This window comes from Thunnus albacares, chromosome 15, assembly GCF_914725855.1.
Source record: "Thunnus albacares chromosome 15, fThuAlb1.1, whole genome shotgun sequence".
Classification (NCBI taxonomy): domain Eukaryota; kingdom Metazoa; phylum Chordata; class Actinopteri; order Scombriformes; family Scombridae; genus Thunnus; species Thunnus albacares.
Window position 1 is genome coordinate 26,226,229 of NC_058120.1, and position 10,836 is coordinate 26,237,064.

The 10,836-nt window shown below is 38.7% G+C and overlaps 1 long non-coding RNA gene across 1 annotated transcript; it reads right to left on the reverse strand.

The window, feature by feature from the left end:
- Positions 1-202: 202 nt before the first annotated feature.
- Positions 203-10,785, reverse strand: LOC122998759. Its single transcript, XR_006407497.1, has 3 exons — positions 10,745-10,785; positions 10,034-10,261; positions 203-457 (listed from the first exon to the last, which is right to left on the reverse strand). It is a non-coding gene; the product is annotated as an uncharacterized LOC122998759 (long non-coding RNA).
- Positions 10,786-10,836: the final 51 nt, after the last annotated feature.

Sequence of the window (10,836 nt, forward strand, 5' to 3'; positions counted from 1 at the left end):
TAAAAACTGTTCTCCTGGGTGTTTAACTGAAGGAGCACTCATGATAAGATGGCTACCGTAGTTACCGGCTAAATGACGTTAAAGCAGATTTACAGGATCAATATTTGAGATTAAAACAATCTGATACTGATATATTCATAGCACAATACAAACACGTAATATAAACCTGATATTTCAATCAGGAGAGACGAATGAATGAAGATTATTGTTTATTATAACAGATTATAAAGTGATAACACGTCTTGTCAAGAAAGTCTTTGGCGCTTTAGACTCTACAGGCAGATTTTGTAATCGAGGAGCAGCTGCAAGATAAATCCCCCCGCAGAGTCCAAACACTGGTGGTGTTGGTGGCTGATGACTCTGCTGACACTGATGAGGCTGATGAAGCTGATGAATCTGTGAAGACCAGGTGGCGATGGGGAGGTGGAGGGGCGTGCATAACAGCAGCATGAACACACTAAAGCAGAGAGAGAGAAACATATTTAAAAAGACAGCAGCAAGACGTTAAGCTAACAATGGAGCTGTGTTGCTGCGCTATTGGATAGATGTGACCAGCTGATAGGGGTGTGCCCGAATACAAATATGTTATTCAGCAAAGCACAAATAATGTGGCTTTTTTTATGAATATTTGTTTCATACAAATATTTGGGAAGAAAAAAAAAAACATGTCAAATACCAGTGCAGTTACATCGCTATCTCAGTGTCTCTCCTCTGTCTATCAGCAGATCTCAACAAGGAGAGTCACATCCACTTGCTACATGACGCACATTTCCTGATTTGGACATCACTCCCAGAGATAAAGCTGATCTACTGACACATGCAAAGTGCTTTCAAGGGACTCTCCATAACGTGTTGTTCCCCTTCTCCTTTCCACAAAGTTAGGTTGTAAAAAATAGGCAACAAATGAAAAGTGCAAAGCAAGAATCACCTTTGAAGTTCTTCCCTACATGTTACACGGTGTGCTGTCTCTGTGTTATGGGTGTATAAATAGGTAGAAGTCTGTCTGTAATGAGGTGATGAGTAAAGTTTTAGCTCAGTAGTCAGCGCAGTCATCTATGATCTGGGAGACTCCAGTTCGAGATCCAGTGTGGGGACTTCCTTCGTAAGGTAGTTTATTCATGTACAAACACTTATTGTAACACTTTGATTTTCTAAAATTAAAAGCATAATGAAAACAAAAACAGGATTTTTAAGCCTCTTTCCACTTTTATTTGCATACAAATACAAATAATTTTGCTCCCTCAACAAATATAGATATAAATACAAATACTGGGCTCTCTGTACATCCCTACCAGCTGAATTCTCAATTGACGACCAGGCAATGACAGCTAGGAAATTATGAGCTTGTCAGAGATGTGAATGGCAGGATGGTTTGAGAAATAAAACGACAGAGCTAAGCAGGTCTTCTAAGATGGTCTTCTTGACTGAACTTTCACTAAAGCTCCGTTTGTGACAAAGATTTGACTCCTTATAGCTATCGTGTGGAGTTTTCTTGTGTATGTTTACGTACAGTGTTACTCATTGAACACTGTGTATCTTGGAGGCAAGACAACCATGTCGAGTGCATTTCCTTCCTCATAAAACATTTGCAAAGCCAATTTTAAAAAAAATTTAAATAGAGTTGCAGAGTGTTAGGCGCTGCAGGTTCCAGAGGTGTTTTTCTCCATTCTGTATTCTGTAATTCTGGCTTAAACCTAAACGAGGTCTTAACACTAAAATAAATGAAGGAAAGTCAACACAATAAATACAAGTGCACACAAACACCCACACACACATTCACTGCATTATAACATCGAAAAAGAGCTGATAAAAAAATGGACTAATTTCTTCTTATCACACACAATACAACATGATGCCCTTCATGCTCTTCATAACTGCTCGTTGCTTCACAGAATTAAGATTTTCTCCTTTTTTGTGCTTCCTGGAGGAACTGTTGTGTAATTAAATCAATAAATGAGCATTTGATCTTTTTGATTATGAACACAAATTCTCGTCAGGGCTCACGAATGTATTCAGATGCAGCTGCAAGAGATGCAGAGCAAGATTCAAATTTATGATTGAACATGAATCAACCCTCTCTCGTTAGTCTTAATTACAGAATCTTAATCATTTGAAGATGGATTTTACATTTATAAAGATCAGATGACGCAGTGTTTTAGGTGAATTCAGGTGAAAGTAAAGATTCCCGATTGATTACTTTTGATGTAGAAAACCCTCAGATTTTTCTGAGCGTGGACGTTCAGTTCAGGCTACAGCTGTGTTTGTTCTGCCATGACAACAAGTTCATAGATGCAAGACGCTCTGAACAGCATGTAACCCCGCTGACATGGTGGGGAGCGAAGAAAGAAAAAGACAGAGGTCAGAGGTCAACTGTGAGCAAGCAAGAGACAGAACAAAAGAGAGAAGAAAAAATAGGATTTGTGCTATACTGTAAGATTATTTAATTGTAATTATTCTATCTATCTATCTATCTATCTTTGATGCTACTTTATACTTCCACCCCACTACATTTCAGAGGGAAATATTGTACTTTCCCACTACATTTATTTGACAGCTTTAGTTAATTTTCAGATGAAGATTTGACACAATGGATAATATAACAAGCTTTTAAAATACAACACAATGTCTTACGTCTTACAAAAAGCAGTGTGTAGTCGGGGTCACATTTCACATGTCTATGAGTTGTTAACAGCTCCACCAAATAGTGATTTTTCCCTCTAAACTTCTCACATGCTTTCATTTCACTACTTTTACTGCAATACTTTACATCAAGCTGATAATACTTAAGTACTTAAGTAGGATTTATCATGCAGGACTTTTATTTGTAATGGAGTATTTTTATATTGCTCTACTGGTACTTTTACTGAAGTAAAGGATCTGAATGCTTCTTCCATCTACCACTTTCAAACTGTCAAAGGCTTTAAAAATCTGAAAACAAAACAAACAGAAAATAATTCAGATCTTCCAAACTAAATGACAAAGTATTTTGTTTGCTCTTTCATTCCAGAGTGATACATATCATTGTTTTTTTAGTGGACACTCCTATGGTTAAGGTTTGGTAAATTATAGACACAACAAGACTTTACAACCAGGCTAACGGCTCTGTGCTTCGTGCTAAATGCTAACGTTAGCATGCTAACATGCCTTTGACATGACTTTGGAACAGATTTGTGAATATGCCTGAACAGCAGCTCACTAGAAAGATTTTTAATGGGGACATTTTGCACAAAGACCCCTGTATGATTGAGTCTTTTTTTTATTTTCCAAAACAGATTTCACTGTAATATTCATGATGTACAAAGAAAGATTCTCTGTTGATGTTTGGTACAAATCTAAATCAAGAACAGTTGACAGTCTGATGAAAAACAACTACAGTGTGGAGCCAAAATGTGAAGCGGAATTTATCCAGAAGTCAAAGATCCGTGTGCACAGTTACGTTCGGGTACATTTACTATAGAAACAGGCAGGTTTACTGCTCTCTCTGAGGAGAAAAGACTCTGTTTGCTGTGTGATTTAGCTGAGACTGAAGACGAAGTCCATTTTACATTTTATCGCTCATTATACAATGAATTAAGGGCTTCACTCTTTCGTAAAATGTCCTCAATTACTGACAAGTTTTTTTCTGGATGAACGGTTATAAAAAACCTGAGCTATGTTTCATGAAGGGAACCTTTTGTGTGGCTGATTTTATTTGTAGACTCTGGTACAGAAGACAGGGTTCTTTGTTCTTTGTTTGTAGTGTAAGAAGGTTCATTCTTGTCTATGTTTGACAAGCGTTTCACTGCTGCAGCTGTAACTTTTGGTGTCTTGTAAATCCATTTGGGCTGGGCACTCGTACAAACTAATTAACTAACTAAATCGATTGTTTTTTCTAAGTATCAGAAGATAATTATACTGTTCCCACATCCAAAAGTGAGCTCTTTAAATGTCTTGTTTTGTCCGACCAACACTCCCAAACCCCAAAAATATTCAGATTACCATCAAAGAAAAACAACAAATCCTGTTTTGTTGTTTTTCTTCGTGAGGACAGCCTCCTAAAAGTACATGATTTGGCTGACGATCATGTGGTCTGCTTCAGTACTTTATCCTGAAATATGCTTAGTACAATAACACAGAAGCTCAATTCAAGTGAATTTAATAACAGGGTTTGTGTCTCCTCACAGGAAGAGAACCCAAACCGATCTCAAATCAAGTTTTCCGCCTGCCTGGCTACTTGTATCGGCCACATAGGTCAAACAGATTAGAAATCATTGTATTTTAACCCCCTCGGCCCTGCAGTTTGAGCAGCTTACGCTAATCGATGCAAGCTTTTCTCACCCAGTAAAGAGGCTCTGTGACTATTACATAACACCCCTCCTCCTCTGTTTCTGCACCGCTGCACAGCTGACAGCGCCAGGGACCCTGCTGCATACTGCATGACATAACCCTCCACACATCTAACTGTCCTCCCTTCATCTCTGTATGTTTTCCTCTCTCTCTTTTACCCCCCCCTCGGGCGCTCTCTGCAGCGCTCATCTGCCTCCCTCTCTGTTCAAAGCAATTCTTCCGTGTGACTATTTTTACACCAAAAAAAAAAGCAGACATACGCTCTACAGTTTATTAATATGAATTTAATATCCATCCTTGGGCACCTTCATGCACTTATCATGCTTCTTGTGACTCACCCTTTTATTGGTACTGGTCCTTTCTGAATGTTATGTTCCTCATGACATAACCGTCACCACACAGTCAACACATTGTCCTCCTTTTATCTCTTTTCCTCTTCCTGATGCTCTCTAGCCTCTCTGTTTGACTCTCTCTCACTTCCAGCGTTGTGATAAGTTGACATATCAGCTTTACACAGCCAGGAAATATAAATAAAGCATTGTAGTGTTTGAGGTTGATATTGAAACTGACGTGTCTTGGTTTAATGCTACGTAAGCTAGTTCCTTGCTTTTTAAGAATAAAGACAATGTCAAAAAAATAATAACTTTTTTTTGACATTGTATATCTATGTATCTATATGTTATTACTGTTGTTTGGTTTATTTTCTGCAACACATCAAATAACTTACAGGGTTTTATCTGGGAAAGACCTTTAGTGTGGTGGCCCTGAGGTGCAAAACACATTTAACAAAATGGTAAATGTCTGCTTATATTCAAAGTGTTTTACAATGTTTCTGCTGCTCACTCACCTATTCACACACACTAATGGCGGCAAGCTACCTACCATGCAGGGTACTTGTGCAACCATCAGGAGCAATTTGGGGTTCAGTATCTTGCCAGAGGACGCTTCGATATGCAGTTTGGTGGAGTCGGGGATCGAACCACCAACCCTCTGATTGGTGGACGACCTGCTCTACCTCCTTAGCCACAACCACCCCACAATAATATTTAGGAAAACACAAAAACGCTTTTGTGAAATGTTGTTTTGTTTTGCACTTCAGGGCCACCGTACTTTAGGCCTTAAAGCTAACAACATTGACAAAGCTACAGCTAAAGCTAATTGGTGGCCATGTCAGCTTCCTTTAGATTGATATTACTGTGTAACATCTGAAATTTCTCAACAGCTATTAGATGGATGGCCATAAATTATGTTGCTCACAGATAAGTCAATAAATTGATTAGTTGACCAACAGGAACAATTGTACCCGGAACTTTTCAAGCTACTTTATGTTTATTATTGAGGTCATAGTGGGTGTTGGTGGACTGGAGTGCATTATATTGAAAAGTGTTCCTAATATTCTATAAAGTAGAATTATCACCTTTCTGAAAATGTCTTTGTAAAAATAGAAGTTATGGCAGAGCTGTTGTATTGGATTGCATTAGATTGCACAAGTGTTCCTAATAAAGTGCTCTGTGAGTGTATTTTGTATTAATAATCTGAATTGTCACAGTGACTCATAACTAAAGCTGTTAAATAAATATAGTAGAGTGAGAAGTACAACATTTGTCTCCAAAATGCAGCAGAGTAGCAGGAAATGGAACGACTCAAATAAAAATACCAACAGTGCTTGATTCTTGGTTGCCACCACAAAAGCATTTAGTCCGACTGCGTTTCTGCTCAGTGTTTTATGGAGACTTTTATGTCATGTGTCACCCTCAAAAAATGAAAACAACACTGAATTCTCTCTGAGAGTCTCATTAAAAGCTTTGTGGCCTGCATGTCCTCACAGCCTCGATGTTGTTGGCGTCACTGTGGTCCATGCTGTCGATAAAGTGAAATGTCCTGAGTGTTTATCACCTCCGTGTTGCAGCTTATGCAATCAGCACAGCCTCGCAGAGCTTTAACATGCCACTGTCTGCTGTTATCAATAACACTGTGTGTGTGTGTGTGTGTGTGTGTGTGTGTGTGTGTGTGTGGACCAGGTATTCCTCATGTTATGGGGAGTCGCCTTCCTTATGGGGACAAAAAGCAAGTCTGCTTAACGTAAATCATTACTTTTAGGGTGAAGACTTGGTTTGAAAGATTAGTTTAGGGTTATATTAAGGTTAGGGTTAGGGATAGGCATGTGGTGGTTATGGTTGAGGTTAGAATAAGTCTCCAGGAAATGAATGTAAGTCAATGTAATGTCCTCTGAAGTGATGGAAACATGACTCTATGTGTGTGTGTGACTAGAGCCTCACCCAGAGCAGCTCTGTCCACGCACCCACCCACACACACACACACACACACACACACACACCCCTGCTGCCTCTCAGGCTGCCTGCAGAGCTGAGGATGCGGCGCCCTCTGGTGGATATAAGTGAAACAGGGACGTCCCATGTAACGCTGATAAGACACTGCTGATGCATTTTCCTTCCTTTTTCCCCTGTAGCTGTTCAGGGAGGTCAAAGGTCAGTGAAAGAACAAGCTGTCCGGCTGCCCAGTATGACCACAGTCTGACCTGCTGGTCACTGAGCAGCTCCACTGGAGCAGCTGGGGTTAAAGGCTTTGCTCAGAGGCACCTCAGCGGTGCTCGCTTTCCCCACCAAGATTTAATCTGCCAATCTGGGGATTGAACTGACGACCTTCCAGTCACATGCTCGCTTCTCTAACCCGTAGGCCATCATAGTCTTTAACACCTTAAAAATGACGTTTGCTCCACCATCTGATCCTCTGGCGAACAAAATAAGCTTCTTTATTATCTCCTCAGTTGCAGCTTTGATGCAGGAAAACAAACAACATCCTCAGACAACAAACAAGCTGCTCTGCCCAAAATACATTTCAAAGCAGCAGCTGAAATGGATTAAATAATACTGTCGGTTGAATGCTTTTATTATTACTCATTATAATACACTTAATGATATATCAAGAGTGTATTTTGACAGCATGTATAAAGGCTAACTGTAGGATTAATCTTAACTCGGTGTAATGTTTGTAGAGTGTAGTTTGCTTGCAGTAATTCAAGCTGAAAAATACATTCTGTCCTAAATTTTTACAGTAAACAACCGCCATTTTTTCACGCTCCTATTGATCACACTTGTAAATGTCTCAAAGAAACTACAAAACTAGCAGAGCCATGTTAACAGACCCGTGTCCTCGTGCATGCATGGGGGCCTCTTCTAAACAAACTAAAAGTAACCACACTCTTCAGGGACGAAGGAAACATGTCACCCGGTGCAGCGGTTTTTAATAGTTTCTGGAAAACAACAGAGAGGCTTTGGATACACACACAATACTTGTTAGTAGATTGATTAATTATTGGTTTGACTCTGCACATGAGATTTGTTGACGGTAAGAAAATTACAGCTTTATCCTTTAATTTCAAGATTTTATGACAGAATGTTGATAGAAAAGCAGCAGAAATAAAAGACATCTAGTGTTTTGCTTCAAGCAGACAATAAAGTTGTTCTTTATACAACACTGGTCGCTGGAGTTTTGACTTCTGCAGACTCGTTTCCTCCTCCATGCGCCGTTGAAGTGGGTGAAGTTGTGCCAGAAATGTGCCAGAAATTCCTACTCTGCATGAAAGACACCTCTTGGCAGAAGGTCACATTATCTTGGGAGCGTAGGTGTCGTCTTCCTTCTCACAATGTCAAATAAACTTTACTAAAAGACTGTTTCTATCTCTCCGCCACACAAATATCTAGATACCAATATGGCCGAGGTTTGACAACACAACAACATGGTGCGAAATTTCATCATTATGTGCATAACACACAGTTGTATTAATCCCTAGTCCCCAATGACCCAAACAGTATACTGTAAATAAACAGTATTATTATAATTTGTATGACTAACAGCTGTTTCACATTAATTGAGGATAAAACAGAAGTTAAAGCAACTGAATTACATTTGGTCTTAAAACGTAAAACAACAGTCTGGGCGTCAACATAGATCATGATGTAAGTTCTAGGAAAGAAACAGTGATTGTACAACTGAAGACTTCATTTTTCCACCCATGAAATGCAGCTAAAGCTCAGACTGAATCCTGCACGATGAGTCACGTCCTTGTCTTGTCTCGTCTTGACTGTTGCAAAGTTCTTTTAATCTGAGTCAGGTGGAACAGGTTTACTGTAGAGCTGCAACAAGTTAGTTAGTTAGTTAGTTAGTTAGTTGCCAACTATCTTGATAATTGATTGATCGTTTTGAGTCATTTTTTAATGAAAAAAGTCTAAATTCTCTGGTTCCAGCTTCTTAAATGTGAACATGTTCTGGTTTCTTTAGTCTTTTATGATAAAGACATTTGAGGATGTCACTTTGGGCTTTGGAAAACACTGATGGACTTTTCCCCCCCCCCATTATCTGACATTTCATGGACCAAACAACTAATTAGTTAATGAAGAGAATAATTGAGGAGAGCTATACAGAGTTTAAAATGAAGAGAAAGGAATGTGCAAATGTTCACAGTATAAACATGATGGACTTCCCAAGAAATCGATAAACAAACCAAAACAAGCCAAAGAGAAAACATCACAGCTTCTTCAGCCTCTTCACACTGACTCGCTGTCTCTTTAAGAATCGATTTTTATTACTAGATTACGAATCCCTGAATGTTTTAGCAGTTTAATACCCTGATTGTCTTTCTCTCTATACACCGAGCCGCCATGTTAGTCAGTGACCACTACAGTAGGGCTGCACCAATGAGTCCATGACAGATTGATGACTATTTTGATAATCGATTAATTGTTTTGAGCAATTAAAAAAATAAAAGTTGCATGGCTCCAGGTTCTCAAATGTGAATATTTCTGTTTTTTTAATCCTCTATGATAATAAACAGAATATTTTTGGGACTAAACAAGACATTTGAGGGCGTCACTTTGAGGTTTGTGGAACAGTAATCAATATTTTCTTTTACCATTTTCTGACATTTTATACACCAAACAACCATTCGATTATATAGTTATAATAAAGTTAGTTCAAATAAAGACAAGAAAATAACTGACAGATTAATTGGTAATGAAAATAATCGTCAGTTGCAGCCTCACACTACAGCGCTAAACAAAGATTATTACAGATCATATTATTCTATATTATTATCATATTTCTTTAAGAAACATCTGAAGATATACTTTTACAATACTGCTTTTAAGTAAAGCACTTAATTTTTTTTACTGCCTTTCCTAGTTTATTGAATCTGGCTGAAATATTTTTATTATAGTTTTCCTTTTTACTGGTTTTATTCTCTTTTAAATGTTTTTTGTTTTTGCAATTTTTTGTAAAATACTTTGAGCTGCATCTCAAGTTTATTATTATTGTTCCATTAATGTGATCAGTGATGTAGTGATAAATATGAATAAAGACAAACAACTAACTCTATTTACATACAAATATTCACATATTTTCATTGTTGGATGGATTTTTGCCTTTATAAATGTACAAGTCTTTGCATTAGTTTCAGTGATTTAATCCCTTCTTTAAGTGTTATGAAGCGCACTAAATATGCATCCCTGCAGCAATCAGTTTGGCTCTGCATCAAAGAAAAGAAACCAACGTGGCATCTGGCACAAATTCTCAACAGGGAAGAAACTCGGCAGTCTAGGAATTTGTTCAGTCTTTTCCGTTTCAGTGATTCTCAGCCACCGTGAATGAAAAACAACAGCTAAATCCACAAAATGTAAATGCACCTGACCTCAGGGTACCTCAGTCTGCTGCTGCTGGTGATGATGATGATAATGGTGATGGTGATGGAGGGCGGACGTGAGCTCCAGCTGAGAGTGACTCACAGTGTGAAAGGTCACCTGATCCCACACATGGAGTCTCTCTGTGGGGGCGGCCGGGCGGTCAGAGACTGGAAAACGTGACCGTGGTCTTGTCTCGGTCCGGTTTTCTCCCTGGTGTCATCATCACTGGAAAAACCCTAAATTGTGTCCAATCATCAGCATGGGGATGTATATATATGTTTGAGAAAACTGGACGCTTTAAGGCGTGTCATGAACTTACGACCTTTATTGACGTCTGTTAGCAACTTGGAGAAATTGCAACCAGATCTTAGGCTTTGTGGTCAGATATGAGACTGTATAGAAGCAATTTCCTTTATATATGAGCCTCATATTAACCTCAGATCAACTTTTAAATACATTTTTGCACAGAAGGAGGACTGTGGATTTTGTCCCCCATCACTTAACAGAAGGGATCTTCTAATGGTCTGTATGAACAGGAGGAATCATTACAGCAAGAAAAACATGCGTCAGCGGTCACATGGACACCTGACTGTTGTTTTAAAGAACCAATGTGTAGAATTTAGTGGCATCTAGCAGAACAAACTTGGCAGAAATTGAATATAAGTAAGTTTAATTAGTGTATAATCACCTGAAAATAAGAATCGTTGTGTTTTTGTTACCTTAGAATCAGCCCTTTATATCTACAGAGGGAGCGGGTCCTCTTCCATGGAGGCCGCCATGTTTCTACAGTAGCCCAGAATGGACAAACCAA